This window comes from Python bivittatus, unplaced genomic scaffold (genome assembly GCF_059951505.1).
Source record: "Python bivittatus isolate LINGU-HERP-01145 unplaced genomic scaffold, Pbiv_v1 ctg000570_np1212, whole genome shotgun sequence".
NCBI classification, from domain to species: Eukaryota; Metazoa; Chordata; class Lepidosauria; order Squamata; family Pythonidae; genus Python; species Python bivittatus.
In genome coordinates, this window is record NW_028277097.1 from 489,781 (window position 1) to 515,638 (window position 25,858).

Sequence of the window (25,858 nt, forward strand, 5' to 3'; positions counted from 1 at the left end):
TATATTCATTAGATATCCTTCATCCAGTCTCTATGTAAACTTCTCTACAGAGTTACTGTCATAGAAAAACATGGGTAAGGAATAAGATCCATGAAATAGTTAGGTGGCTACAAACACCTTTCATTTTCTTCCAGCTGCAGTTCAACATATTAAGAATTGTGTAGTCATGATAAGGAGTGATTCTCGGATAGTAAGAAGTGCTTTTGGTCATGTCTGGTGCTGGAGCTGAATGTTGATGATAGATCAGGACTAACTTATCCATACATAAGTTAGTCCTGATCTATAGGACTAACTTGTACCACAGATCATCAAGTCCAAGAGATTATCAGCATAGTAATCATGTTAAATAAAACAAAGATTGTTTCAGAAAATGGTGTACCTAGCCAAATGAGAAAAACAAAAAGCACAAAATTTCAAACAAGATTAGGTCTCATTTAATATACCTCTTTTTAATGATCATTTTTATATATATTTAAGGATACTATCTGTGCACTTACTTACTGTAAATTCTAACTTGCAAAATAGAAAAGGATAAATCACAATGCAGAAATAAAAACCACCAGAGACAGCAACTCATTGTTTAACCATAAGCAAATAAGCAAATAAGCAAATTTTGTATTTTTTTTCTTCTTCCCAACAATCTTTAGGTCCCATAAATAAATTCCAACTTCTGCTTTCTTCTCCTATCTTTGTCTCTTCTCTCAGAATTCGTATCATCTTTTATCCAAATCTATTTGTAATTTCCATGTCGTAACTCCAGTAGGTCTCTTATATTCCAATTTAAAAAGGTAATCCACATCGCTCTTTTGATACCTTATTTTTAAATGATCATCCAAATCCATTTGTAAATCCAGTGTTTCCATAATTTTTAAGTCCACCTTAAAGTTCATTTCAATGATCTTCAAAGGGACTTGTTCCTCTTCAATAACAACTTTTGATTCCAGTATAGAGTTAAATAACTCAAGCACTTCTTGGGCCAACATATCAAATGCTTCCTTCAAAGTAGCCATCTGGTCCCCTCTAGTGATCAACCTTCACAGTCTTGTTATCAGCTTGGAATGTAAGCAAGAAAAATTATTCCCACGCAAGAGGATCTTTCTAATTAACTTCAAAGACTTTATTTAAATCAATTTCATCCAAACCCTTAGCATTTAAAAACTTTCCAAAAACAACACTATAATCACCCTTCTGTTGTATATTGCAAAAAATAAAGAAGTTACAAAGCTGGAAACATGTAATTTTCTTTCTTTTTAAACAGATTGAAAAGAGACTCAACCAGCGAACACTAAACTTGCTGTTCTGAAGGTTTTTCAATCTTAGAAAACAATAAAAGAAAATTAAGCTCCAAAGTGATTAAAAAGATGAGGTTTGGTCAAACCTTGAGTCCATAAAAGGCTGCATTAATGGCTCAGAGCATGATGGAACCCACAACTTCAGGCTGATCACAAACAACTGCAAAACTATTGGTTTCTGCTGTCTACTCACAAAAAACCGATGTCCAGAGTACATATAAGTAATCTCAAGATCTCTCTTTGATTCAGAGAGAATTTTGGCAGTCCAGATCCCACATCCAGCTGCCTTTTCAGCCGTAACAGTCCCCGTGATCCACAGAGCAGAGAAAATGCAGGGCATTAGTTTGCCATTCCTCAACGGAAGTCTTAAGTCAAGCAATCTTTGAGGATCCCTTTAATTGCTTATGCAACAATAATAAATATAGAGAGCTCAGAAAACCCAGTACAGGTAGTTCCCAGGTTAAGAACACCGGGGTTACAGAGGACCCATAGTTAAGAACAGAGCCTATTGTAGCAAAATTTGAGTTAAATACACAATGATTCGAGTTAAATACAAAAGGGTTTGAATTCATTACAAAATGCTACTTACACCAAGATTGTACAGGTAGTCCCCAGTTTAAGAAGAATAAAGAATTTGTATATAAGCCGGAACAGTATTATTGTATTGTTCCAGCTTACATTCAAATTCTACTTAAGGACAGACCTTGAAAATGGAACTCGTTCTTAAACTGGGGACTACCTGTACAATCTTGGTAGGAAACATGGTCCAAGTCAGAAGTGTCCTCATTCCAATGGAAATATGGCTTTTGTAATAACAGCTAGCTTTAAATTCAACCTCAAACCAAACACCTTCTTGAAATTCCTTTTCTACCCATATCCTGACTACAGCCAAAATCACTGACTCTCTCTGAAGCCAATAGAAGAGAATATATATAGCTCAGGGTTGAACTGTGGAGTCCTTGGTGCTCTCTGAGCTTGGCTGTTTCATCGAATCAAACCATCCAGAAAATCAAAGACCTAAAAAAAGAAGAAGATGAAATTATGGTTTCATTCACTGTCACAGCATTCTTTACATCTATAGACCCAGAACTAGTGAAAGAATCCAAGGCAGCAGTACTACACAATACATCTGACCTAGCTAAATGAGCTAAAATCGAAATACCCAGAATCATGGACCTTATCAACCTCTGCCTCACTACCTACTTTCAGTTTGATGGACAAATATACCAACAAATCAGAGGAACACTCATGGCATCATCACTCTCAGGACTCATAGCAAAGACTATAATGCAGTGTCTAGAAACTATAGCATTCCCACACATACAACCAAAAGTATGGATCCGGTATGTAGATGACACCTTTGTCATAATACAAAAGGAACAACTAGAGAAGACATATGAAACTATCAACATCTTCAAAGGAATAAAATTTACAAGGGAAGAAGAAAGCAACAACACACTACTCTTTCTGGATATCCTCATCTGCAGAGGAAATGACAGCTAATTAGAAACACAAGTCTACTGGAAAAACAACTTGCACTAACCAAGTGTTACCCAAAGTAACAACCCAACCTCACACAAGAGGAGCTATGTAAGACATTATTCAGACGAGTACAAACACACTGTAGCAACCCAGAACACCAGAAAAAGGAAACAGACATGTATGCAAAATCTTCCAACAAAATGGATACCCAAACAACTGTAAAAAGTGACTGACCACTCAGCCCACTACAGCACAATCAACATAAGCTATGAAAAGGATAACACTACCATATATCAAAAACATTTCAGAAATCACCAACAGACTATTACAACCGCACAGCACCACCGTAGCACACAAACCAACTTAAGCCTTCCAAAACATCTTAAGTAAACCAAAAGACCCAGCAGCCCAAGAAGAAAAAACAGGAGTCATCTACAACACACAGTGTAAGGACTGTGACAGCCACTATATAGGACAGACAGACAGAAGACAAGTAGAGCACATCCATGAACACCAACTAGCAGTCAGAAAACACGGCGAAAACTCCTTAATCTCACAACACATGAACAGACTCAACCATAGTTTCAGCTGAGGAACTGTGAGCATCCGAGACCAAGCTAAATCCAAAAATGCTAGGGAATTCCTGGAAGCTTGGCATTCAGACAAGTCAGCCATCAAGACACATAGAAACAAACCACATTTACACACCATTCAAAAGTGACAATAAAAAAGCTAAGAAGGAAACAAAAAGACCAGAACACATCCTCTCCAGCAGCCAACACCCAGATAAACAAGGATTAACACTAGGCAAACAATGAAGCAGAAAACAATTCCCTAATAAAGGAACTACCAAGGAGAAAACCACACCCCCACCAACACTTGCACGGGAAGCTACTGTATATAAACAGGGAGAAAACCCTACACACAACTGTACTGATGATGTTACCTAGTTGGGTAATGAAATGTCTGCAATCAGACAACCAAGCTCAGAGAGCAGTAAGGATTGCACAGGCTCTCTGAAGCCTTCAATTCCTCCTGAGATTGTATACCCAGTGACCACTAACTCAGCAATTTTTTCTCCATGGGACTTACAGTAGAATGGATAGCCCTTCTCTCAGAAAGCTCCTAGAAGAGCTAGAGTATGATTCATGGCCATTTCTCTTAATTCCTCCTCCTATTTTAACTTCTCCTGCTCTGGTGCCTTGCTCAGGTTTCTAAAACCAGGGGCTTTCTTCCCTTTCACCAGTCGCTGCCACTGTCATCTTACATCCCTTGCTGAGCATCCATTAAGGCTTTTTAGCAATTGTGTGGTACAGTACAGCTCAAATACACTGCAAGTCAATTCCTACTGTCTAGAATACTTAAAGGTTTCCTCTTCTAAGCATGCATTCAGAATCTTGGCAATTACCTTTAGCAGGCCTGTCAGAATCACAGGAAGCTATGCTTCACACTGGATTATGTCATTATTTATAATCCGCTGGTCCTAATCCCAGCGTTGGAGTCACAGAACAGTGAGATTAAATTTTTGCCTAAGTTTCAGGGTCTCAAATAAGTTGTTGTTGTTCTTTAGTCGTTAAGTCGTGTCCGACTCTTCGTGACCCCATGAACCATATTGCGCCAGGCCTTCCTGTCCTTCACTGCCTCCCTGAGTTTGCTCAGTTTCATGCTCATTGCTTCAGTGATGCTATCTAACCATCTCATCCTCTGCCGTCCTCTTCTCCTTTTGCCTTCAATCTTTCCCAGCATCAGGGTCTTCTCCAAAGAGATCTCTCTTCGCATTAGGTGACCAAAATATCTGAGCTTGAGCTTCATTATCGATCCTTCCAATGAGCAATCAGGGTTGATTTCCTTTAAGATTGACTGGTTTGACCTCCTAGCAGTCCAGGGGACTCTCAAGAGTCTTCTCCAGCACCACAGTTCAAAGGCATCAATTCTTCGGCGCTCGGCCTTTTTTATGGTCCAGCTCTCACAGCCATACATTACTACTGGAAAAACCATAGCTTTGACTATGCGGATCTTTGTCGGCAAGGTGACATCTCTGCTTTTTAATATGCTATCTAGGCTTGCCATAGCTTTCCTCCCAAGGAGCAAGCGTCTTTTAATTTCATGGCTGCAGTCTCCGTCTGCGGTGATCTTGGAGCCCAAATAAATGAAGTCTGTTACTGCTTCCATTTCTACCCCTTCTATTTGCCAGGAATTGATGGGTCCAGATGCCATGATCTTAGTTTTTTTAATGTTGAGTTTCAAGCCAGCTTTTGCACTCTCCTCTTTCACCCTCATCAAGAGGCTCTTTAGTTCTTCTTCACTTTCTGCCATTAGGGTGGTATCGTCCGCATATCTGAGGTTGTTGATGATTCTCCCTGCAATCTTAATTCCGGCTTGTGATTCTTCCAGCCTGGCATTTCTCATGATGTACTCTGCATATAGGTTAAATAAGCAGGGTGACAGTATACAGCCTTGTCGTACACCTTTCCCTATTTTGAACCAATCGGTTGTTCCATGACCGGTTCTAACTGTTGCTTCTTGGCCCGCATACAGATTTCTCAGGAGACAGGTAAGGTGGTCTGGTATTCCCATCTCTTTAAGAATTTGCCACAGTTTGTTGTGATCCACACAATCAAAGGCTTTTGCATAGTCAATGAAGCAGAAGTAGATATTTTTCTGGAACTCCCGTGCTTTCTCCATGATCCAGCGAATGTTGGCGATTTGATCTCTAGTTCCTCTGCCTCTTCGAAACCCAGCTTGTACATCCGGTAGTTCTCGGTTCATGTATTGCTGAAGCCTAGCTTGTAGGATTTTGAGCATAACCTTGCTAGCATGTGAAATGAGTGCAATTGTGCGATAGTTTGAGCATTCTTTGGCGTTGCCCTTCTTTGGAATTGGAACGTAAACTGACCTTTTCCAATCCCGTGGCCACTGTTGCGTTTTCCAAACTTGCTGGCATATTGAGTGCAGCACTTTAACACCATCATCTTTTAGTATTTTAAATAACTCAGCTGGAATACTGTCATCTCCACTAGCCTTGTTGTTAGCAATGCTTCCTAAGGCCCACTTGACTTCACTCTCTAGGATGTCTGGCTCAAGGTCAGTGATCACACCAGCGTGGACATCAGGGACATTAAGATCTTTCTTGTATAGGTCTTCTGTGTATTCTTGCCACCTCTTCTTAATCTCTTCTGCTTCTGTTAGGTCCCTGCCTTTTTTGTCCTTTATCATGCCCATCTTTGCACTAAACGTTCCTTTCATATCTCCAATTTTCTTGTAGAGATCTCTAGTCTTCCCCATTCTATTGTTTTCCTCGATTTCTTTGCATTGTTCATTTAAGAAGGCCTTCTTATCTCTCCTGGCTATTCTCTGGAAATCTGCATTCAGTTGCTTATATCTTTCCCTTTCACCCTTGCTTTTCGCATTCCTTCTTTCCACAGCTATTTGTAAAGCCTCATCAGACAGCCATTTTGCTTTCTTGCATTTCTTTTTCTTTGGGATGGTTTTAGTTGCTGCCTCCTGTACAATGTTACGGACCTCCGTCCATAGTTCTTCAGGCACTCTGTCTACCAAATCTAATCCTCTAAATCTATTCATCACCTTCACTGTGTACTCACAAGGAATATGATCTAAGTCATACCTGAGTGGTCTAGTGGTTTTCCCTACATTCTTCAATTTAAGCCTAAATTTTGCAGTAAGAAGCTCATGATCTGAGCCACAGTCAGCTCCTGGTCTTGTTTTTGCTGTCTGTATAGAGCTTCTCCATCTTTGGCTGCAAAGTATATAATCAATCTGGTTTCGGTATTGACCATCTGGTGATGTCCATGTGTAGAGTCGTCTCTTGTGTTGTTGGAAAAGAGTGTTTGCTATGACTAGCTTGTTCTCTTGACAGAACTCTATTAGCCTTTGCCCTGCTTCATTTTGTACCCCAAGGCCAAACTTGCCTGTTATTCCGATTACTCCTTGACTTCCTACTTTAGCATTCCAATCCCCTATGATGAAAAGGACATCTTTTTTTGGTGCTAGTTCTAGAAGGTGTTGTAGGTCTTCATAGAAGCGGTCAACTTCAGCTTCTTCAGCATCAGTGGTTGGGGCATAGACTTGGATGACTGTGATATTGAATGGTTTGCCTTGGATACGCACTGAGATCATTCTGTTGTTTTTGAGGTTGTACCCCATTACTGCCTTTCCCACTCTCTTATTCACTATGAGTGCAACTCCATTTCTTCTAAGGGTTTCTTGCCCACAGTAGTAGATATAATGGTCAACCGAATTAAATTCACCCATTCCCGTCCATTTCAGTTCGCTGATTCCCAAGATGTCGACGTTCAATCTTGTCATCTCATGTTTGACCACATCCAGCTTGCCTTGGTTCATAGATCTTACATTCCAGGTACCTATACAATATTGTTCTTTACAGCATCGGACCTTCTTTTCGCTTCCAGATACATCCACAGCTGAACGTCCTTTCGGCTTTGGCCCAGCCGCTTCACTCTTTCTGGAGCTACTTGGAAATGCCCTCCGCTCTTCCCCAGTAGCATATTGGACACCTTCCGACCTGAGGGGCTCATCTTCCGGCATCATATCTTTTAGCCTTTTAACATTGTCCATGGGGTTTTCTTGGCAAGGATACTGGAGTGGGTTGCCATTTCCTTCTCCAGTGGACCACATTTTGTCAGAACTCTCTGTCATGACCTGTCCGTCTTGGGTGGCCCTGCACGGTATAGCTCATGGCTTCACTGAGTTACGCAAGCCCCTTCGCCACGACAAGGCAGTGATCCATGAAGGGGCTCAAATAAGACCTAACCACAAATAAATATTCTTAGCTAGCTTTCCTTCCTTGACTTTTTCTTAAGTTCTTCCTTAACTTGTTCCATATTTATCATTCTCCTTGCATTTCTCAAGGTCCAAAGAGAGTGCCCTCATTCTAGATTCCATTGTTTTTTGGTTTAGGGACCATCACCACAAGCTTGGTCACATGATTAGTTATTCAGCTCCATCCTTAATGCATCTCATAATGCATAACCACAAACCAGTAGACCAAAGTAGTCTGTTCCAAATCTCCACCATCAGCCAGAAAATTATCTTTCCTGAATAATTTTTTGAAACAAGAAAAATGCAAGCACATCATTTCCTTGATTCTATCATCAGTGTAAATCTATTCATTCTGCTTCTTGTGTGGCCCATCTTGTACTATCAACACTCAAAACGCCCTTGTTTTCAAAGCCTGTCTTGCCATTCCCTGAATACTCACTCTTGCTCCTTATCTGGCAAACTCTAATCTCCATTCCCATCTTTCTTTGTTTTCATTACCATGAGTAAAAATAACCTGCCGACCTAATGCTGGCAACAGGTATAATAATCTAACCTTCTTTCTCTAAACATTTGTGGAAAAATAAAACTGTGTATATCCTCTAATCCTCCAGCACATAGTTTATTCACATAAAGATCAGGATCTTTCAGAATGTTTACTGGGCTCCATTAAAATTACATTTCACATGTTGTTGTATCTCATATCCCATAAAGTGCTTTTCTGGGCCCTGCATTTCCTCTTCCATTCCACAGCTGCTCAGTTATGCACCCTACACCAAACAACTGAGTGGCAAGCTATAAGTGTAACTATGTGTGAAACAGATTTTTGCAGCCTCAATACAATCTTTATTAGGATTCTTGAGGTGCAGAATAAGACTAAACTGTCTCTTCCATATCCTCTGGTTGTTTTGATTAAGAATCTTACTTCCTTATGAGTGTGTTGTTGAGAGATCTTATGTTCAGCCTTTGATTTACCACTGTGTTAAGTCCTTTGGGACCAAAAAAATTTCCAACCCCCTGGGTTTACATATTACATATGAAAATTGTCCCCTATATCCAAAGTTAGGGCATGGGAAAATGCTCCTTGATCTTCCTGTCACAGGTTTGTTTTGGATGGTACAGAAATAAAGAGAAAGGGCAAACATGGTTGTGTTTTACTCACAAAAGGATGTCTTTATTATTAAGAGTTTAACAGAGGCAGAACTTTGTTTTTACAAACATAAACATCTTTATCCTAATTCATTCTACTCCTATACCTTTCTTACTCCTAGGCCCTAATCCCTAGGCTTATTTTCATTATCCTATTTACTTATTTACAGAGTGTTCAAGTATATTTCTTTTAGCTGAAGTACAGAGTCTCTTATGTATCTTCCTTTTCCCAGGTTTCCATTTGGGAACACAATAAGCAATTAAACAAATTGTAACATAGTCTCTGCCAAATTCCCTTAAATACAGCTGAGTCACTCCAGCCCCTCTGTCAGCTTTTACTTTTGCACACACACACACACACACACATACACACACTATTTTTTCCTACCAGTTTTGTTTTTTTTTTGCAGACAATCTGCTTCTCTCCCCACAGATTCATTTTTAGCTATGTTTGCTGGCTTCAACTCTGTTGCTTCCCTATTCTTTGTTTTACTATTATAAGAGTGTTTTTCCCTTTAACCAAGCTGTTTATAGGTGTCTCTTTACATGTTCTTCTCAGTTTCTCAATGCTCCAGCTACTCCTCATTGTCTCATGCTGCCTTCTTCCCTTCGCTCAAGTCTCTTTCTTTCCATAGAAATCTGCAGCCATCAGACATATATGCATATCCCAGCACCACCAGCAACTTTCATATCTCTCTGCTTCAGTCAGAGCTACCTTCAGTGCAAAGAAAATACAGAGACCCATGCTGCATCTAGACTCTTGTGTATCATACAGAATGGAAGGGAAGGTCTGGATATGCAACCTCCTTTCTACACGTCTGATTTAAAAGTACTGCAGCTTGAATCTGAACCCTTGAAGAGCTCTGTCTGGGATACAGGATTATTGAATTATTATACTGCAGTTGTTCAAAACAGACTTCTGTTGGAGTTAGGGTTAAGGTTATCCTAACTAGTAAATCCAGAAGCACATTTAAATCAGGCATCAACATGGATACTATAGTCATTCCAGACACTGTACCCACCCTCAAACCTACAAAGACATTGCACCTACAGTACATTTCAGTAGATTAACGGAGAATCAATACTAGGAGTAACATCTGGATGGCACAAAGCACCCTAAGTTAAAGTTTCCAAAAATCCCTTAGATCTGCAACCCTCTGTGTATAATTATGCCTGTTTTCCCATAGTTCATTCTTCCCAGATATATTACCAATGAAATTAGTTGTCATTTTGTCTTTAATTCTTCCCTACATATATATTTTCGTATCTTAATTAATAGATTCTCTTTTACACATATAACAATTTTCTTCAAATATACATTGGAGGAATCTATTAATTTCTAACTCTAGCTCTATACATCTGCTAGGTTTTCAATGTAGGGTTGCATTTTTCTGATTATATTGTTTTCAAATCTATTTTAAAAAATTAATACTTTCACCATCAACTTCTTTATATTGTCCCCAACTGCTATCTCAAAGCACTTCTCATTTTCAAGAGAGTTTTATATCTCGATCATCTTTAACAATACATTACTCCTCCACCCTGAACAATTCCAAAGATCCACATTGCATTTTTCCTTTTCCCCATCTTTACTTCATTATAACAAGCACAAAGAAGGCAACGGAAAGCTTGTCGATATTCTTTGGACCATTTTGCACATTTGGTTTATGTGAGTATCCTGTATAGCATTTTATTTGTGTACTCTGAAATAATTTTAAAGATACTGATCTTGTTTTCATTGTATTAATTTTACTGCCAAGTTTTTATTTTCTATTATTGCTGTAAGACACCCTTAATGCTTACATAAGCAGAAAGCAGAAGACAAATAATAATAGTAATAATAAAGTCTAACGCAGGATGATTCTTTCAGCTGTCATGGATTAAAAGTTTGCTTAATTTCTTATGAAAAATGTTTATCTCTCTTATTCTACAGTGATGACCTTATGGCTCTTCCAACTTTATTTTAAAAACTTTGAGTTTGACCAAATTGCACTATGCATCCTGCCTTATTTTTCTATACATTTGATCTTTCTAAAGTAGTATAGTGTACTGCCAACATCCTGTTTCAGTAACAAATATGCAACAGTGTTCAAGATTACAACAGAAGTTTGGTCAAGAGATTTATAATAATATAATTATCCCAGTGGTATTCCATTCAGTCTTACTTCAAACTAGAAACATTAAGCAAACTATTCAACTTAGATGATGCAAATATAAATTTTGAATTAAAAGAATTTCCCTGTGTGAAAATGAGCACTAAAGAATTTAGAAAAGTACAACATTTAGAGGGTAAAGTATTTACTTCTTTGAGGAATCAGTCTCATCAATAAAGTTAATCAAATTTGGCTGCTGTATTGCAAAAGAAGATATGGAAACTATCTAGAGAATGTTGAATAGCTGCCCATGTTTTGTTGAGCTACTAAAATGCTGTAGGAAAAAATGCTAAAAAAGGTGAAAAAAAACCAGTGCCATTTTAAGCAGATAAAGGACTTTTCTTCCTTAATAATATAAATTGCATCCCCACACCCTATTCCCAAAAAATACACGGAAGAGGAGGTGAGAGGAATAGTTAAAATTAAGCTGTTAATTTAAAATACACACAAAAAAGCATTTAATTGCTAAAATGTGCATCTCTGTGACAGCTGAACAGATAGAATTTTTGTTTCTTTTTGTCTTTGTTGAAAAATGGGCAAACACCTAAATGAAAATACAGCTTAAGGAAGCAAGGTCTTACTTCTAGGAAGAAATGTTAAAAGCTTTATATAGGATGGAAGTGATTAAAATTATCGACTTTTATTGTACAATATACAACTAGTATACACTAAACATAAAGGTAGCTGCAGAAGCACTTGAGATTTGGTGAGAACAAAGTGCAAAAATGTTTTAAATACATTTATCTCTTTAACCTAATCAAAATCTAGATATATCAACTTTTTTGGGACTTGATGGTACCCTCAATCACATACATGCTTTATTAAATCTAACTATTTTTATCTCTTCTCAGAATAATTTCCTTCTGGACATTTAACTTTTAAGTTACAGTATCTGATCTGGATGCCGACTTTTACCAGCTCTAGTAAAACAACGACTGATAGAGTTAAGAATGAATAGATACTGAATCAATATGGATTGAATATAAGAGTGACCAGTATAGAAGTAATACACTGAAGTGGTCTGGATACATAGCAAGAATGACAAAAAGAATGGGTCAAGAAGGAGTCATGCTTGAATGGAGTTGATGAGATACTGAAAAGGAGTGGGGGGGAGATAAGAAATTTGAAGAACAAAAGACAAATACAAATAAGTGTACAGGTAGTCCCTGGGTTAAGAACACTCAGGTTACAGATGACCCATAGTTAAAAACAGAGCCTATTGTAGCAAAATTCAAGTTAAATGCACAATGAGTTGAGTTAAATACACAATGGTTTGAGTTCATTACACAATACTATTTATACAGTATTATACAATAATACTGTTCCAACTCACATACAAATTCAACTTAAGGACAGACCTTGGGAACGGAACTTGTTCTTAACCTGGGGACTACCTATATTTACATGGTGGAATCAAGTATGGTTTCCTAGGAGAGAAAGGATAAAGAAGCATAGTGAAGATTGCTACTGTATGTATGCACATATATAAATAACTTACATGGCTGCCTATCTCACACAATGATCCTAGATGGCTCACAGCAAAGCCAACAAAAACGACAACATAAAACACAAATTAATTTTAATTATGTTTCTTTTTTCTTCCTTATCTCAGGCCTTTAATTTCTTTGGCTTAACATTTCTTATTCCTTTTCTTTATATAACTCAAAAGCAAATAGCAAGATGGGTAATGCATGTATATATGCACTAAAATATGTAAACTTTAGGTTTACATATATCAATCAAATATATAGATATCTGTGCCAAGTTTCCTACTATGGTTGTAAATCAGGAGTAGATTATAGCATTCTTTTATGGTGCTTTCCATATATTTTGGATCAGCTCTAGCTAGCACAACCAGTGTCAGGGATTTTCTTTTTAAAAAAATATTATTTTATTTAATCAATTTATATGGTTGCCCATCTTGCAACAGCAATGCTAAGAGAATTAAAAACTCAGTAGAAACAAACCAAACAAGAAAACAATAAATATACACAGAACAGCTGCTAAGGACAACAGTAAACAATACAATGAGAGTAATCTCATAGGCTTGCTTATCTTCCTGACCTTCATGCCCAGGAATAGAGTCACATTTTTAAGGCTTTCTGGAATGCCAGCAGCATCAGGGCCAGCTGAATCTCAGTGGGCATAATATTCCAGCAGCAGGCACCCCAGTAGAATTATGGGCACTGTAGCCAAAATATAATTATATTGGAGAGGACTATTTTTGAGGATTATGATATCTTCACTCAGTCCTTCCCATCTGCAAATTCCTTTCATTCCTAAACAATTCCAGGTCCCTTCTATTAAATGTTGACATCTTGTGCGGCTTAGGAAGGGTGCCTTCTCTGTCACACACACATCCCAACAGTATATAACCCATTATTGTTTACTGTTGTTTGAAGGTGAGTTTATCACTTTAACCTTTGCTTAGTACAGAATCTTGCCCTCCTGAGATCATAAGATTCAAATACACATGAAATTTCCTCTTTCAGTTCTGTCAGCGAATCTACTCCTTCATCGATCAGTAACTATACCGGGTATTCTTAGAAAGTGCTCTGAAAGAATCATGCAGGGACATACAAAATCATCATCAAGAAAGTAATTTCCTGAAGCAATGGAGTGCAAAACTTAAACTACTAATTAGGAATTTAATATTAACTGGAATGGTTAATCAACTTGTAAGGGTCAGATTAAAACAAAATTCTAGAACAAAAACCGCTTGTTGTACTGTATTACCACACTGTAATATAATTCTGAAAACTGGAACTAGAGTTAACTGGAACAATGACATTTTTGGGCCAAGAGTTTGTACCTTGTTCACACACTTATCTAGAACTTAATACTTTAAAATTAAAATAACATTGGTTTTGTTAAGAAACCATTGCACTTAATCAAGGAGAACTTTAACAGCAAAACAGGACAACCAAACAACTTTGCTTACAGCACACCAAGCACCAGGTAAAGTATCTGAACTATCAGAATTCATAGAGAAAAGAACTAAAGATTAATTCCAGCCAGTGTTCCTCTGCATCTATCAGGTATATAGGGAAAAGGCAATTCCTTTCCCATTTGCAACCCCTATAGCTACCAAATTTTTTCTGAGCCATTCACCCAATCTCTGAAAAGAGGAATTGTCCCTTTCCTGTTCTATTGACCAAAGCCTTCAATCAGTGAAAGGACATTAGAATAGCAAAGTTGAGATGCTATATAAATTTCATCAGCATTTTGATCATCCTAAATGATCTGCAGGTTTTCTGAACATTAATATTGATGGCAGCCTATATTTTCTAAATACTGTATCCAGAATACTCCATGAAGCAATTGATTTTCAGTGGCACAATTTTTCTTTTTTGTACTTTAAAAGTTTGTACTAGATATGTAACACCATAAAACCATTTCATAATTTTACTAAAAAGAAGAAAAAAAAGGCCAACAATATTTGCCCATTAGAAGAGCTGAAGGACCAGGTTAGAGACCGATCATTGTGGAGAAAATCTATGTATGTTGTTGGTAAGAGTCAACAATGACTTTATGGCACGTAATCCTCATAATCATCACTATGGGACATCATCATGAAAATGGGCAAACCCCTCTGTGACCTTCACAAAGCTAAATAATTGGAAATAATAACATGTGAAGCCTGGCCTCAAAAAAACTTGCCAATTGCCAAACCAGATGATCTCCATAACATCTTGCAACATTACAAATGTGTGATTATTCTATCATGACAGAAACATTACCATCATTGGTAAACAGGGACAATTATTTAGAGATCATATGATACTATCAAATTTTCTTTATATTTTGGAGGCATAAAATTGCCAGCAAAGCCTTGATTATACTTAATAGCTATTACTATAGGTTTGTCCACTTCAAAAAGAAAGCAATATAAGGACACAGCAATCCAAGCATGATTTAAACCCAAATTATGTTTTACTTAAAGTAAAAAAGATTTAAAAAATAAGAGAGTGAAGACATACTGTAACTCTAAAGACAGCAATTCCAAAATTTGTATTGATGTGGATCACCAATGTCAAACTGAGGATATAAACCAGGAATTGGCAGTATGGGCGCTATGGCACACAGGACCTCAAACAAGGCATTACCTGTTTGACCCCAACGTTAAATAAAAATAATTTATTTTTTTAAAAAACTGGCTGGAATTTTGAGATCGCAAGATTTTAGTGAAGAATTTCTAAAGACTTGGAACTCCAACAACTTGTAAGTTTAGTTATATCACATTTTGGGTATTTTTATTTATTTATTTATACACACACACACACACACACACATATATATATATATATACACACATACACACACATGCATACACACACTCTCTCTATATAATTCCATTTATGCCCAAACCAGGACTATATACAGTAAATTTAAGCACTACCAGTTGTCCTACAATAGCTCATAAGTTAAGAACAATGATGCTAAGATAAAATATTTAAAAATTAACTGCAATCCAACTAAACTGTCAGCTTGTTTTGACCCAGGAATAAGTTATCAACATTTGTTAGGCATCAGAATTAACAGTATATCAAAATGACTGGCAGCAGCTCATATTCTAAGAGCTATTTTTAAGATTCCATGTGCATTCTTATGAATGATGTGAAAGAGTTTTTGTTCCCAACTTTGAATTTTGAAAGCTTCCATGACAAGCCTTACTTTTTTTTCAATAAAAGACATCAAAATGAAGAGAGTTTTATTTCAAGGAAGCAAATGTTCCTTTGTTCCTACTCAAAAACACATAATGAAGTTTCAATTTTTAAAAATATTCTTTAGATATAATGTACCACATGTCCATAAAAATTGGACTGTAGATGGATAAGAACAAGAGTATAGCATTGGTATTCTATGCAATTATGGATTTTCACTGTTTTTTGTTAACAACTTTCTAAATCAATAAGAAAAAAAGAGTTTGATTCTTGAAGAGAAATAATAGTTTATTTTCAAATTATTTTTTAAAAGATTGAGATAAACATCCAGAAAGTCTGCATGCTGTATATACCTCTTAGTTGGTGGGATGTTGGCCACACAGCTTGACTTGCAAGGTAGTTTCTAGATTAGGCAGCCTACCTTGTATAGAATAGCATTAGCATACTAGCAGTAAAACTGGGCTTTGATTGTGCTTGAAACATACTGCCCCAAATGTGCTAAAACTGTTTAGTACTGCCTTTATCATTAGCAGGGAAGCATGTAGTATAGGTACAACTAACTCTGGTAACTTAATCTACACTTTCTCTCTCTTATTAAAAAGCATTATGTGAAAACCTTGATTGACTAAAGCCATGACAGTGACAATAATGGCATATGGAAAATTGTGACCTGGAATTTAAGAGGAGCAAACAGGATGAATTAAAATACTGTATATCAGTGAAAATAAAAGAAAGGATATAACAGAACTCAATGAATGATGTCCATTTAATAATGAACAAAAGAATAAAATGTATGTCAGAAATAATGAATTGGTGTCACGAAGGTTGTTTGAAGTATATATTGCTGGGAGTTGGGCAGCATATAAATTTAAAATAATTATTATAATAATTATTGAAAATAGGAATCCATGTTATTCTTCAGTTAATGATGACAATGGAAATACCAGAAATTAGTTTTAGGAAAAAAATGTGCAATGTTCTGAATGAATGTTATTCAGGGAAATAAATTATTCCAATAGGTAACAAGAATGGATGGGTAGGAACAAGAAAGAGTACAGAAAAAAATGTCTGGGCCAAACATAGAACCCAGAATAAACCAGGATGGTGACAGATGAGTATTTGCTTAGAAAAAGGTCCATTTCAAATACATAAATCTATTCATATATAAATATGATAAAGACATGAATATAAAACTAAAAGCAAGATTGTTTTGATTTTTCATGATGAAACACTGAAAAAAATGGTGATGAATACATGGATGATGAGAGATTGTGATTGTGGGGCAGATCATTACTTGGTAGCAATAAAGAGTGGATCTTGGGAGAAAAATGGGAATGAATGAAAAGAAGTAAAGATACTAGCCTGAAAACAGAAGGAATAATTCGTAGCAAAATGTTAGAGTGATTATATGTTGCCACAAGGACTGTGAAACTGAAAATTCAAGCAACAAGGATCAAAGTAGTTGGGTTTGACAGGAAGAAATGCAATGGACAATTGCAAATAATACACAACAGATGAAAAAACAGAGCAAGTAAAACAAACTTAAGTGCTTTCACCTTTGTCATCTTATGGGACCTACAAAGCATGCCTGGAACAATCTTTCTCCCCAGTCCCCAAGATATGACGGGCGCCAACTCTGCTTGCTTTTAGAAAAGCTGTTAAGATCTGGCTTTTCCCCAGGCATTTGGGTCCCCTTTCGGTTGTCTAACTATCCTGTTTGGTTGCAATTTTATATTTTATATATTGGGTGGTTCTTTTTTAACATTGTATGGTTATTTTTCTTTGTTATTATCCACTTATACTGTATATTTATTTATTTTTTATTATTATTTTCTTTTTCTCTGCACTTTTTTTTTACTTTTTATATTTTTCTTAGTTTGTATGATTTTTTTTAATCTTTGTATCTGAAAATTTCAATGAAAATTATTTTAAAAAAGAGAACTTTTTTCTGCTCATTTTGTTATATGCAAGTAAGAGCTGGTTGTATCAGGATGCAATGAAATGGGTTCTTAAAAAGTATGTGTGGTAAAAGAAGAATGAATGTTTCATTAGTTAATATGGATTGAATACAAAAGTGAATGATCTGTACAGAAGTTGTATACTGAGAGAGGGTTAAGGTTAACACTAAAGAACAAAGGTAGTGTATGAATCAGTATACTGATATGGTAGAAGCAAGTATTGTTTCCAAGGATAGAAATGATAGAGAACTATAGTGAATGGTGTTGGTATAAATTAGATTTATTTACAGTGCATTCGGAAAGTATTCAGACCCCCTTCACTTTTTTCAATTTTGTTATGTTCCAACCTGATACGACAATTGTTCAAATTCATTTTTTTTCTCATTAATCTACACTCAGTACCCCATAATGACAAAGTGAAAACAGTTTAGAAATAGCTGTAAATTTATTAAAAAGAAAAAACTGAAATATCACATGTACTTAAGTATTCAGACCCTTTACTCAGTACTTTGTTGAAGCACCTCTGGCAGCAATTACAGCCTCGAGTCTTTTTCGGTATGATGCGACAAGCTTTACACACCTGGATTGGGGGATTTTCTGCCATTCTTCTTTGCAAATCCTCTCAACCTCAATCAGGCTGGATGGGGATCGTCGGTGGACAGCCATTTTCAGGTCTCTCCAGAGATGTTCAATAGGGTTCAAGTCAGGGGTCTGGCTGGGCCACTCTAGGACATTCACAGATTTGTCCCTAAGCCATTCCTGTGTTGCCTTGGCTGCATGCTTAGGATCGTTGTCATGTGGGAAGGCGAACCTTCGGCCCAGTCTGAGGTCCTGAGCACTGTGGAACAGGTTTTCATTGAGGATATCTCTGTACTTTACTCCATTCAGCTTTCCCTCAACCCTGATCAGTCTCCCAGTCCCTGCTGCTGAATGAAAAACAACCCCACAGCATGATGCTGCCACCACGCTTCACTGTTGGGATGGTATTGGGCAGGTGATGAGCGGTGCCTGCTTTCCTCCAGACATAACATTTAGAAATGAGGCCAAACAGCTCAATCTTGGTTTCATCAGACCAGAGAATCGTGTTCCTCACAGTCTGAGAATCCTTCAGGTGCTTTTTTACAAACTCCAAGCGGGCATTCATGTGTTTTGCACTGAGGAGAGGCTTCCGTCTAGCCACTCTGCCATAAAGCCCAGATCGCTGGAGGGCTGCAGTGATGGTTGTCCTTCTGGAACTCTGTCCCATCTCCACACAGGATCTCTGGAGCTCAGTCAGAGTGACCATCGGGTTCTTGGTCACCTCTCTTACTAAGGCTCTTCTCCCCCAGTTGCTCAGTTTGGCTGGGTGACCAGCTCTTGGAAGAGTCCTGGTTGTGCCAAACTTCTTCCATTTGAGAATTATGGAGGCCATTGTGCTCTTGGGAACCTTCAGTGCAGCAGAAATTTTTTGGTAGCCTTCCCCAGATCTGTGCCTTGCAATAATCCTGTCTCTGAGCTCTGCAGGCAGTTCCTTTGACCTCATGGCTTTTGCTCTGATACAGTATGCATTGACAGCTGTGAGGCCTTCTATAGAGAGATGTGTGCCTCTCCAAATCATGTCCAATCAATTTAATTTACCACAGGTGGACTCCAGTCAAGGTGTAGAAACAGCTCAGCAACAATCAAGAGAAATGGGAGGCACCTGAGCTAAATTTCAAGTGTTGTTGCAAAGGGTCTGAATACTTATGCCAATATATTTCAGTTTTTCCTTTTTCATACATTTGCAAACATTTCTAAAATTCTGTTTTCACTTTGTCATTGAGGGGTACTGAGTGTAGATTAATGAGAAAAAAATGAATTTGAACAATTGTCGTATCAGGCTGCAACATAACAAAATTGAAAAAAGTGAAAGGGGTCCGAATACTTTCCGAATGCACTGTATGTTTCTTCTTTTTTCCCGCTTATCTCAAGCCTTTCATTTCTTTGGCTTAGCATTTCTTATTCCTTGTCTAGTCTCTCCGTAACATTGTTTACTCCAAAGGGAATAGTAGGATGGGTACGTATGTATAAAAGATAGGGATAAATGACAGGAAGAAAAAGCTGTAGTGTGCTAAGATTTACAGAAAATTGTGATGTAATGAAAAATAAGGGATAGTTGTACTGATAATGGTAATAAAGGATAACATATACTGGAATATTATTATTAAATAATTTTTCCCTAGCAGAATATGGATTTTACAAATCTGTCATGGACATTATACTTTATACATTGCCTCTTTTATTATGTTTAATTATTTGATTACATCTACTACGTGCTGTAATTCTATTAAGTCTGGTTACCATCATTAGGCAGCTTGGCAGCTTAACTATTTGTATTCTAACTTTACAGACTAAAGCATATTATTTATCATAACTGTAATATAGGATAGTTTGCTCATATATATCAATCTTTTACTTTCTTTTGCTCTCTTCCAATTTTTGCATCTTGTAAAAAAACTGAGAACAAAAAATGAAAACATAACAGCTGTGATTCAATGTAGCATTTGAACAATAGTACAAGAACAATTACTTTAAAAAGAAAAAAAATGTGTGAACCAATAATAACTATAATACACAGATTTTTTTTCAAAACCATTCTCCACATTAGTGTATCAGTATAACCTGTGCCTATAAAACTACAGCCTCTCCTTTGCACAACGCAGGCTATGAATAAGCTGTCAATGTAAATCTTTCTGAAGCAACACTGCCTCCTTCTGGACATTGAACATTTCATGTTCAACACTGCCTCCTTCTGGACATTTTTAAAGAATATTGAAAACTGCACGAACAGGAGTTGAGCTCAATGTCACCTTTACTACAAAAAATACTTTAATCTAACATTTATAAATTGGATATATCAGATTTTGCCAGTAATTTGGTGGTACAATTCATAGATTAAACAATTCTGGAATACTTAAACTTCTGGAATACTTAGTAAAATCATGGCAAGCACAATGAACATATGTAATTGGGGAATGGAGGGAGGGAGAACATGATTAATCAGTGATCAAAGAATGAATTGACTAATATCACAACTATTTAAAACTATGTGCCTTAGTTAGCTGATGTATTTATATACAAATATTATCCCCTTCAACCCATCTCTAAACATCTGCTTATTCCAGTAATTTTAATTATTCCAATAGATTCTGCTGTGAGAGCAGCAAATTCATGACATGTTGTACATCAATTCTTATGACTCTCTTAGCAGGTGGAGAAAAAGCCAGTCCATATATTGTGGCTATTCCCAGAACATGTATATTTCTGGAAATGAAACCAGAAAGCATCAAAGTGGAAAAGTGGTTGACTCTAGGCCTGGTCAGAATAATTCACTATATAACAACTTAACCTGATGTAATCTTTGATTTACTATCCTCAATGAGGACTGCCAAATTTAAGAATATAAGGAATTTCATACCTCACTCCCCCTTTCCTATAATAAACCTTACTCAAGACACATGTTCCTGCTATTTCAAACAACAGATATTTACAATTAAGAAGACCAAAGTAATAGCACATCCTTAGTCAGAACTTGAGCTTCAGAACAAACCATTTTATAGTTAAAATGCTGTAGAAGATGTAGAGATCACATTATTGTAGCACTCATTTGTTTAATAAACACATAGCAATTTAGCATAAACAGCAGAACACAGAATTTCAGGTGAGTCTTGACTTAACCCAGTGCCTCAGTCTCTTTTAATCTATTTATTATTACTCTGGCTCCTTAATTTTTATTTTGCATACAGTTAAATTCTACTGGTTAGTTGACTTTATTTCAGGCATTACTGTGATTTTTGCTGATATACTGAACAAGAGACTCCAAATATTTCTCTTGTTCTTTATCCATATCTCCAAATTCCTAAAAAACAATTCAACATTTGAATTTTGTGTCCGTGGCACATTAAACCCACCAGTGATATTCTATTCAGAATTGATCAAGGTTAATTCCTTGGGGATGACAGACTCCGCTCCTTTGCCTCAGTATTAGAAAATAAACAGATATAAGAATATAAGGAGAATGGGTACTACCTTGGCCTTTAATACCAAGTATCATGGGATGTCTGAAAAGACTTCAGTACAAGACCTTTTCTCTTCCCATTTTCTCCCTTTTACAGTATTCCATATCTTTCCAGAAGTGCTTTAACTAAAGAAACAAATCTTCTGCCCTTCCATAAATTCTTAAAAAAATCATTCTTCCCCGAGATTTGTGGGATAAGCCCCTATATAATGAAAGATCTTGATTGAGATATGTGGGTTAACTTTGGTTAATTCTGTTTTTATGGTTATTTCTGTTATTCTGTTACCCTATTGGGTTTTTTTCTATTCCAAATATTTATTTTATTTTATGTTAAATTCCTTGCTTTCATGTTTCTACAAATTCCAAATGGTCCAGAGTCACTCAGTGAATTCAGTAGCCATATAAATCTAAAAAATAATCTTGCCCTATTGATATAAGGGCTAGTTTAAATGCAACAGCACTGATAGTTTAATACTACAGTTTAGCATTACGGGTATAAGGAGTGAGCATTCTGTTTTGCCACATCCTCATTTTTCCTGCTTTTTTCAGAAGGCAAGGAAGTGTAAAGCTTCCATTCATATGTGGGGTTCATACTTTTTGGTAAATCATTATTTATTAAGTAAACCACAATTGGCTGGATTCACACAAGAGAATATGTTGTGTGAATCCAGCCAATTGTGGTTTACCTGGCAAACAAAACCAAATAAGCCCATTATGATATTGAAATCCAGCAACAATTCTGAATCACTTTAGGCAGTTCACAGATCAGATTATTAATATTAAAGCAGAGTTTCATCCCTCCTAGATTCCAGAATGGCTTGAAAAAGTGACCTTTACCCATAGTTAGAGGTAACAGGTAAATGGAAATAAAAGCTTTAAACTTTCTCTCCAATATGCAAGGCAAAAAAGGAGAAAGGAATATGCATACCAGAAATTCAGGTGTTCCTCATCTTTGTGATGTAAAGCAAAGTACATACCATTCCTGACCCCAAAGTTTCAAGAACTGTGTCTATATTGGCACCTATTTTTATGATGGGAAGATAGGGACTGAATTCTCTGAAAGTTAAGGGATTAATAGATCTAATATCATAAATTGCCTTGTACATTTTGATTGATTGCTGTTACATTGCTTTTATAGCCCAAGTTGAGACCATAAGCATAGAAAAAAATTAATAGCTAAAACTATAGCCAATCCATTATTCTTGAATCAAACTGTGAACATGAAACAAGTGCAAATATAGACATAATAGTTTATCAAGTTTTAATACCATTCAGCACAAATTTTCTATTAAGTCAATAGCAGGGACATACTGTTAGAATGGGAAATTATTTGCAGGGTAAAACATGACTGATTTTTAAAATCTAATTTTTATTTATTTATTATTAAATTTGTATGCCGCCCATCTCCCCCCAACGGGCTAATACTATCTTCTGATGAGTATTCTGTACATATAAAGTTCATTTCATAAACATTTACAAAATAAATGTTACATCATTTCTTAATATAATCATTACTGATATTTTTTATTTCATACTGGCAAATTGGTCTACTTTTTTACTAAATCTATTTTATAATTACACACAAAATGTATAAGAAACTTGTTTTGCTATTACTGAACTATGAATGGCTTAAAAATCAATATAAGCTGGTATAGCAAGACCAACAGCATCATTAATCATACAGCAAACTCGGTGAAACTCTGACAGTATGTTATGCAGTAAAAATAACTAAATACATTATACAGATAGATTTACCCTTTTTAGTAAAAAAAATTTGATTGGTAGTAAGAATGAGTAATCAATCATGGTTGCTTAAATGTCCAACTCCACCCTTAAGTTTATCTGGTTTCAAGAGCGGCAACCTAGAAGTCATCTCAAAGCAATGACTTTGTTTGGATGTTTCTCTCAGGATGAGAATTGATGGAATTGTACCATTTAATCACTGTCAAAGTAATTTTTTAATAAGTTTAACTTGCTGAACATTTTGGAATATGCGACAGTAATGACATACTTGAAAATAAGAGTAAAGTTTATATAAAGAATAATCCAAAGTATAGGGTCAGTTCACATGCATGACATCACAAAGCAACATATACAGATTTCAGTCAGATGACTCCACTCCAACCACCAGCAGTCACTTATCTGAATGTAGAAAACTGACTGGATTTGTACACCTATACAGTAGCTGCTACCCATGTTACCAATGTATGTGACAGGAAACATGGTAGGACATTCGTATTTGGCATAAGCTCTATTTTCCTCATACCAGTGACTGAGTTTAGAGGAAGTGACAGTGAGTAGTGCAAGCCCAAGGGGAACTGATGCTGGGGACACTTACACTAGTACATGTACAGCAGTTAGAGATACAATTCCAGTCAATTTTCTGCATCCAGATATAATAAATGACTATAGACAAATTATATTCAACAGAAAAACCATGTTTCTGACTTTCTTGAAATTTTAACTAAACATTTTCAGATTTATCCTAACCAAAAGAGAGATATTCATTTAGAATAAGCTTACTATGAAAAAAAGAGTTTATTTCCTGTATGCTATTTTCCCAACATAAATCATCCTTCTTTCCTGGAACTTATTAACTCAATTTAAGGGAAAACACAAGCACAATTTTCCCCTTTAGGAATGTTAATAGCAGCTTAGAGGAAGCAGCAATTTACAGTACTGTGCAAAAGTTTTAGGCAGGTGTGAAAAAATGCTGTAAAGTAAGAATGCTTTCAAAAATATATATTGTAATTATTTATGTTTATCTATTTACAAAATGCAAAGTGAGCAAACAGAAGAAAAACCCAAATCAAATCAATATTTGGTGTGACCACCTTTTGCCTTCAAAACAGCATCAATTCTTCTAGGTACACTTGCAGTTTTTGAAGGAACTCGGCAGGTAGGTTGTTCCAAACATCTTGGAGAACTAACCACATATCTCCTGTGGATATAGGCTGCCTCAAATCCTTCTGTCTCTTCATGTAATCCCAGACAGACTCCATGATGTTGAGATCAGGGCTCTGTGTGGGCCTAACCATCACTTCCAGGACTCCTTGTTCTTCTTTATGCTGAAGATAGTTCTTCATGGCAATGGCTATATGTTTCGGGTCATTGTCCTGCTGCAGAATAAATTTGGGACTAATCACACGCCTCCCTGATGGTATGGCGTGATGGATAAGTATCTGCCTGTATTTCTCAGCATTGAGGACACCATTGATCCTGACCAAATCTCCAACTCCATTTGCAGAAATGCAGCCCCAAACTTGCAAGGAACCTCCACCATGCTTCACTGTTGCTGCAGACGCACATTATTGTACTGCTCTCCAGCCCTTTGGCAAACAAACTGCCTCCTGCTACAGCCAAATATTTCAAATTTGGACTCATCAGTCCAGAGCACCTGCTGTCATTTTTCTGCACCCCAGTTCCTATATTTTTGTGCATAGTTGAGTCGCTTAGCCTTGTTTCCACATTGGAGGTATGGCTTTTTGTCTGCAGTTCTTCCATGAAGACCACTTCTGGCCAGACTTCTCTGGACAGTAGATGGGTGTACTTGGGTCCCACTGGTTTCTGCCAGTTCTGTGCTGATGGCACTGCTGGACATCTTCCAATGTCAAAGGGGAGTAAGCGTGATGTATCTTCCATCTGCTGCATTAAGTTTCCTTGGCCGACCACTGCATCTACGGTCTTCAGCGTTGCCCATTTCTTTGTGCTTCTTCAAAACAGCTTGAACAGCACGTCTTGAAACTCCAGTCTGCTTTGAAATTTTTGCCTGGGAGAGACCTTGCTGATACAGTATAACTACCTTGTGTCTTATTGCTGTGCTCAGTCTTGCTATGGTGTATGACCTGTGACATGAAACTGTCTTATAAAACCTCACCTTAGTAGCAGAGTTTGGCTGTTCCTCACCCAGTTTTAAGCCTCCTACCCAGCTGTTTGTTTCAGTTAATGACTCTGTTTCAGCCTACATATGAAACTGATGATCATTAGCACCTGCTTGGCATAATTGGTTAATCATACACCTGACTCTAATCCTACAAGATCCCTGAGTGTGTGCAAGTGTACAAAGTGTGCATGTGTAAGAATTGATGCTGGTTTGAAGCCAAAGGGTAGTCACACCAAATATTGATTTGATTTGGATTTCTCTTCTGTTCGCTCACTTTGCATTTTGTAAACTGATAAACATAAACCATTACAATATATATTTTTGAAAGCATTCTTACTTTACAGCATTTCTTCACACCTGCCTAAAACTTTTGCACAGTAACGTGTATCAGGAACGCCACCCAACTCTGATCAATTTACACATTTCACTCACACATTAGAGAAC

General features: G+C 36.8%; 1 protein-coding gene across 2 annotated transcripts in view; it reads right to left on the reverse strand.

Moving 5' to 3' along the window:
* The window catches only part of NDUFAF2 (NADH:ubiquinone oxidoreductase complex assembly factor 2), a 70,884-nt gene that overhangs the window by 43,954 nt on the left and 1,072 nt on the right, over positions 1-25,858 (reverse strand). The gene's annotated exons all lie outside the window — the stretch shown is intronic.